This window comes from Nestor notabilis, unplaced genomic scaffold (assembly GCF_000696875.1).
Source record: "Nestor notabilis isolate BGI_N333 unplaced genomic scaffold, ASM69687v1 scaffold2244, whole genome shotgun sequence".
Lineage (NCBI taxonomy): Eukaryota > Metazoa > Chordata > Aves > Psittaciformes > Psittacidae > Nestor > Nestor notabilis.
In genome coordinates, this window is record NW_009924039.1 from 25,275 (window position 1) to 32,842 (window position 7,568).

Here is a 7,568-nt window from a genome sequence, read left to right on the forward strand (position 1 = left end):
CAGGGTTGGGGTTTGTTTTTTACTATTTTTATGAACACAAAAGTAAACAAAGCAACTTTTGAATGCTAATGAAACAATAATGCTGTATAAATGCACTTTATCAATAATAACCTACTTACAGAAATAACGGGTCCTAAAACCAAAGCAGTAGGAAGTAAGCTCTCCTCTGAGTCCTTGTACAGTCTTACAAATACTTGCTGATTGTCAGCACAGAATATAATACTTTAACACCATGCTGACAGTGTCCTTATGAACACCAGAGAAACATAAACACACAATTAACCACATAAAATCCATAGGACATGGTTCTAATCTAAGCATACAAGATGTTAACTGCAATTATGCATAGTTCCCTCTTCAATTGCACCCATCCACGTTCTTCCCACAGACGGCCCAGAGCATATCATCAGAAATCACTGGGTATCATTAGGAAGAACTTGAAGGGAAAATGCAAGACCTGGTTACAAGGGGACCAGAAGTGATTCACCTTTGCTCTTAAAAACAATGAAATAACCCAGAGGTCTTAATTTACTAGAGAAAGTGGGGGTAGAAAACGGGATATATATAAACCATATGAAAAGGTGAGAGAGGAGATAATGCAATTTAGCTACCTCTGCTGTTGGTATTAATTCAAACAAGTGCAAATAAATCCATAACAGATGACTTTAAGTACAATCAATTTCTTGAGAAAAAAGTGAGTTTAAGAAACCTGCATGCTTTCATTATCTATATTTTCTGTGATTGAAAAGATGAGGGTTTTGTTTTTAATAAGAACATCATGTGTCTTGATAAACTAAATTTTAGTCTGAAATAATACTTCCACGAAATAACCTATTTAGAAGTGTCCTTACATTCCAACACAGCTCAAAAAAACCCCAAACTTTTTATACAAACAGAATGCTGTATTTCCCTCTAATAGTTTTCCATCTGAACTATGTTCCAGTGTGAACCAGAATTGCTTATATAGCAAAAAGGAGAGGAAAGAAAACTTTTCCCAAACACTATGCTGAACAGATGTTCAAATAGAAACTATCCACTACAGAATGCATTTCCAGTTCAGGGTATATGTGCTGTATGTTCAATTTCATTAAAATAAAAATGCAGAATTCTGGTTTTGCATATTGATTTATAAGCATCCAAAAAGGGTTTCACCTAAAACAGCTATTAGTAAAGTAAGCACACTGAATAGTTGCTCTTCTGTCTTTGAGAAAATTAATCAACCATACGATTCTTGCACCTTTAATGACAGCAGAATTTGCTTTGCTCTAGTTCTCAAGAGACCAGTAAAAGTGAGTAACTCTTCAGAGGACTGTTCTATTTCTAACTCCAGATCAAACACCTGCAATAGATACCACAGAGTTGACTCTTGGAAATTTCATTACACGTAGTTTGGGCATAAGGATTGCTCTTAAATAAAAACCATTTTCCTTAATTTTAAGAAAATAATAGATTAAAAATGTGATTTTTGTTTAGCAAGACTGGTTTTCTATTTTAAGCCTAGCTTCCTGTCTGGCTACTTACCTACATCTCGTAACCTGAAAAAGTGGTAAGGGACGGCCCCACAGAAATTAGCAATTACATTCCTGTCCAGCATCTTAAGGCTTAGAAGGAAGCTTGCTGAAACTCCATAATGCTCCAGATTTCTCAGTCACAGGTCTAAGAGAGGGAATATATTTCTTGAACTCCTCAGTCAGAGACAGCTTACAGATAACCTCCTGACACCAGAATCATCAAGGCCTGGGAAGTATTACCTTGCCCTGACCACAGTCAGTATTGACCAAACAGGAGGAAGGTCTACGCCTTTCTCTATAATCAGGATTGTGTCTGATTCAAGACACTGAATGGCAAGTGAGAAAAAAAAACCCTGCCATTTCTTGGTGCCATCTGACGTAGACAGGTCCATGTCAAGGCTGCAGAACACCCTTCGTACATTTTTACTTCTCCAGAGGTCAATGATCACAAGCTACCAGATTTCCTGTGGAAGTCCCCATCCTGACATAGACATGGCAGTCACAATCAATCTGTATGAACAGAAGAACTTAAATGGTATTTTCCCAAAGAAACTGGTCAGAATGACTCGCCTGTCTGAATTACCCACCTGTCTGTCAAGAAACAGAAAAGAAACTCTCACTCATAACAGTGTAATTGCAAAGAGTGAGCCCAAATTGTATGAAACAGGTTTGTGAGCCTTAGATATAGTCTGTCATGGAGAAGGAGGCAGATACATTCTGCTATGTGATGTGGAGTATTTCACCCTCAAAGATGGATGGCATTCATGAATTGATTCAGGTCTCTCATGGCCTTACATCCATCCTGAATCAAAAAGACTGGCACATCACAGAGCTGTATGTATCTGAACAAACTCAGGAGTGACTTCTCGCATTCATGAGACTTACAGTGTTCTTGCTGTTCAAGATGCTCAAAGTGAGATCGGCTCTACAGTGCAGACGCAAAAGCTAAGGGGTTTGTGCTGAAACAACTTTGAGAGTCATTCTAGAATCACTCACACAACAAAGACCTTGTCAATCTTCAAGTTATAACAGGTACTGCCATCACAAATCAGGACTTCCCCTGAAGACAGCCTGTTCTTCGGAAGACTTTAACATTGAAACCAGGATCCCCACCTCATCAATACATTTCCTAAAACCATGCGTGCCACATCCAAGGCCACCTGCAAGAAGTTTTGAGAAAGAGCCCAGACCACAGATAAAACTGCTGTGAAACTTTGCCAATATCCACAAGCGACAACACAGACTCAGTTTATCCAGGAGTTCGTAGCAACAGAAACGAAGTATCTAGCAGTGTAAAAACCAGAAATAATCCCAGCTGTCATATATGGCACTGAAGAGACAGAGACAGCTGGAGAAAATAGCTTAAATGAGCAAACAGAGGAGAGTATCTATATGATAATCTTTTTTTTTATGCTTCTCCAGGTACTGACAAAGAAATGGTTGTGTGACTAAGACAGCACTATCTAGAAAACACAATTCTGGAGACAACAAAGAATCTCGAATTGGATGCTGATACACACACCATTCCTGAACAGCAAAGCTTTTAATATATACAACTTTATCATAAAATTACTTAAAGAGCAGTTCCAATAACCACAAGTACTGATAAGCACTGTGGTGGAGTTCAAACAGAGATTGGGTAACATAATAGATCAGGATGACAGAGGAAACAATGAACAGTGAAATGTCTGTAAGCATCTACTAAAGATAAGAATGCAGACAGTGAACTTTATGACCTGTAAATGCCCAAATGAATCATGCCCCAGAAGACACCATGGGAAAAGCTGCACTTCAAAAAACATTCAATCCCAAAGTTACCAAGATGTACTGCTGAGTACAGTAGAATCCGGAACACTTTGGGAAGAAACAGACCAAGGCAGAGGCTTGCCACCCACCCAAGGTGGGAAGTGAGGGGCTGCAACCAGAGCACTGTGTAGGACAGTCCTTCCATCTGCCAGTACAGAATGGTCCTTACCATCACCAATGCACATGTCAGAGATGGGTGTCTGCAACCTTGCCTCTCTCTACAGTTGAAGCAGCTTTGACACAGCAGATATGCTGCCTGTGATTTGAGGATTAAGGCCTTTATCTGCATTTAGCCCACTAAGGTACTCCTTTTGGGACAGAGGACTTTACAAAGAAGACAATGATAACAAGAGGAAGTGGCAGAATGACACATTTTTAGAGCACTTGTCTTTGAAGTGAAAGTCCCTGCTGTCATTACTCCATAAACATTTCACTTGGTGACCCTGAATGCAAAATGCACGAACACTCCAGGCAGCAGGGACCTGAACACTGAATTCTGCCCTCTCAAGAAGTGTAAGGATAACCACCTCCCCAAGTGACAGATCTGCTGCTCCTTGTTTACACTCTAACCATACAAAATTTCCATTTGTGTTTGTATACCAGAGGTTCATCAGAAGCATGGAAGGCAGCTCCATCCTCCTCTTGAGAGCATGTGGCTAGCACATGGGGAGCTGTGCATCTGAAGATCCCCAGGCAGAAGGGCTCACCAACCACGCAACGGGTAGACGAGTGCTCTGCCAATCAAGCAACTACATAAAGAAGAGAGCACAAGACACCTCCCCTCAACGGCAGCACCTCACTGCAGGCTTTTTGACCCCGAATGCCTGCACTTTGACAATGTGTGAACAAAATCACACATCTTGTGGCAGTCCACAGGAGCCGCAGTCCCAAGAATGCCTACTTAATTAATCCCAAACAGGCACAGAAACAAGGTGGATGCTGAGCCACTCGGCCTAGCAAAGATTGGCAATGTGTGTATGTATGTGAAGTTACAAGACTGCAGTCGCATACAGTGTCTCAAGAGCTTTTAAATAAATCAGGAATTTTTTTGCATGTAAATTCTGAATTAAGTGACATGTTTGTGAATCCGAGGGTCAGTGTTGTGCCAATACGCTGAGCAATTACTGGTGAGTAGATGAGAATGCAGACCATGCCTAAGTTTAATTTCTTTTTTTTTTTTTTTAAATCACACTATTATTTAACGTCAAATAGCGTAAAAGCTGGTTTAGAAGGAATTTAATGTACATCTCTAGCCAACAGTTGCAATACAATTCACTGCTTTATGACAAGGACAGTCTAATGATCTTCATGGTGAATGCAGAGTGAGCTACTCTTCTGACACTATACAACTCATTGTTGACTTGCTTTTATAGCGCACATGATACTTAAGTAGGCAGTTTGCGTATGAAAACTGCCATGTGTTCATCAAATGCCATTCAACAGCAATTGCAAAACAGTCTAGCTTCAAAACATGACGTATAACATAAGCCTACGTTAGGAAGTGGTTAGTTAAAAAAAAAAGATAATAATGAAGCTTTGATTATTTAATTACAATTCCAAGCATTTTTCTGCAGAATCCTGACTTCTACAGATTTCCTCTATATTTAAAAAAGCTTTCGGGTATGTCTATATATAGTTAGGTCTATTCAAATGAGAGGAAAAAAAACCCTACCAGATACTTAAGGCAGCATTTTCAAACATTTTTAAACATTCCATTTCTAAATGCATTTTAATATGCAATAATATCAGTAAGTTGTTCTTTTTCAAGGTTTCACCTGTCATTTTAGAGAGATAAATGCAGACACAGATCGGCAAATGAGTTACAAATGCAAGGTCATTGTCATATTATCCTTCTCTTTATAAATATTTTCATTGCAAAAATATTTAGGATTTTTTCTGAAAATATCTCTTTACTGATCCAGCAATAATAAACAGGCCAACTTATTTTTGCAAACACACAAAAAAGAATTCATTATTATGTCTAGGTAGCCTACATACAGCTGCCGGGTTATTCCTGAACGTGCAGCATTATAAAAGAAGCTAAGCAAGTTTTTGTGTGAGAAAGTCAGTAGAAAAGAGGAAGGAAAACAACAGGTAACTGAAGTCAGCAATGTTTCATCTTTGTTACATAAAATTTAGCATTGATTTCAAAAGTTACATGCAACTAAAGGCAGAATAGGACTCCTCTTTGCAACAGGGTGAGGAAAAGGGAGAAAGGGGAAGGGAAAGAACAAAGATCGGGCAGGAAAGCCGTTTCACCATTAGGAGCCATGTCCTGGAAGCCAGGAGGTCTATGCCCTTGGGGCACCCTCTCTCAGCCTCATTCTCCTACAATCAACAACTCAGCAGAAAAATCTGCTGACAGCCACCACTCAGCCTCTCTCCTCCAGCCAAGTATGTACGTTTCTTCCTAGTCAGTACCTTTTAATTTGCTATTACCAGGAGATTCTTACTAACACAGTGACCCAAATTCACTAAAAAGCCCATCCTTTACAATTCTTTAACACAGCTGTCCAAAGCTTGCAGAGCATGTGAAAACCAAAACAGGAAAAAACTCTCCAATTAATTAGCAGTTCAGCTGACAGAATCCCAAACACTTCAGAAATGGCACATACTAAATTGCATCAAGTACAATGGTTTCTGAATGGAACTGTAGCCACTGTTGAATGGTACACAGCACTGAGCAGATGTACTTAAGACAAAGTACAAAGTCCTCAACTGAAAGAATAGGCATTTGGGGGGAGACAAAACACAAGCTATTTGGAAAACACAGGGCCTCCCACTCACAGTGAATCACTGTATTTGAGCTCAGAATTTAAGTATTTTTCCAAACTGGTATTCATGGCAAATCTACTGTTTGCAGAGAACTCTTAAGAGAAATGAATTTTTTCAACGTGTGGTGGGTTGACCCCAGACAGACCCAGTTACACAGTGTTATAAATAGCAGTGAGGAGGGAAGAAAAATATGAAGATTAACTGCACAAGTAACAATTCTTCCTTTTTTTTAATCATCTTTTTTTTACTAAGGGAATACTATCATTAAAGGAACACAGACACAGGGGGAAGTCTTAGCTCAGTATTCAAACAAAAATGATCTACATTACTTCAGATCAGCTAATTGCATGGTTCATAACACACTAAAACAATTCCCTCTTCAAACCCTCTTCACAACATTAATTTTCTATCCTTTCCCTTCCTCCTCCTGCCCCAGCTGCATCTCCCTTCTCCCCATCCCACCCCCTCAGGCCCATATCAGCACCTCTCTGACACACAGTAAGTTAATTTACCTCGTTACCTCGGGAAATGAAAAAACTCTTTTTTGCTGAATTAGTTGTCTGCAGTTTTAGTGAGCTGAAACAATTTGCCATGTGGCTGGGTATTAGAGTTCTTTACTCCCATAAGAATGGGAGGAAAGAACAGAATAACTCACTTTCATCAAGAAATTAATTGAATTAAAATTAGTGCAGTCGAAACTGTTCTGTTTAAATCAGATCCTACGTGACCTGACAAGAGAACTTTATGTCATTAGGGAAAACAAAAAATCTCATCTTGGTCCACCTCACAGAATGTCCATCCACAATTTCATAAACATATCAAACACAAAGAAAAGGTATAAGAAAGAACTACCAACACCACAAAACAACAGAATTGAGGTTCTCAGGGCTCCTTTGGCTCATTTTTTTCTGCTTCTCTTCAAGCAAACACCAGAAAATGCGAGTGTATTATATGAGAGAGATGACTACTACAACTACCTATTAAAAAGAGCAGAGAAAAATGGTATCCTGTGTTGTCCTTGTTGCTTTTAGAGCAGGTAATTTAACTCAGCTAAGGACTGTGACTATGATGAGAAAGGAAATAACAGGATATGGTTTTGCAAATAAAGTCTAGACTAAGGTTTTCTTTGTAAACTTACTGCAGAAGAGCTTATTTAGCCATTTGATCAGTTTACTAGGAATAAAGAAACCTTTTTTTTTTTTCTTTAATATGCTTGAAGATAGGTGATGAAAATTGGGGCTGTTCAGCCTGGAGAAGAGAAGCTGCCTGGAGAAGAGAAGCTGCCTGGAGACGTCATAGCAGCCTTACAATGTCTGCAGGGGGCTTACAAGGTTCCTGGAGAAAGACTCTTCATTAGGGACTGTAGTGGTAGGACAAGAGGTAATGGGTTCAAACTTAACCAGGGGAAGTTCAGGTTGGATATAAGGAAGAAGTTCTTTACAGTGAGGGTGGTGAGGCCCTGGAACAGGTTGCCCC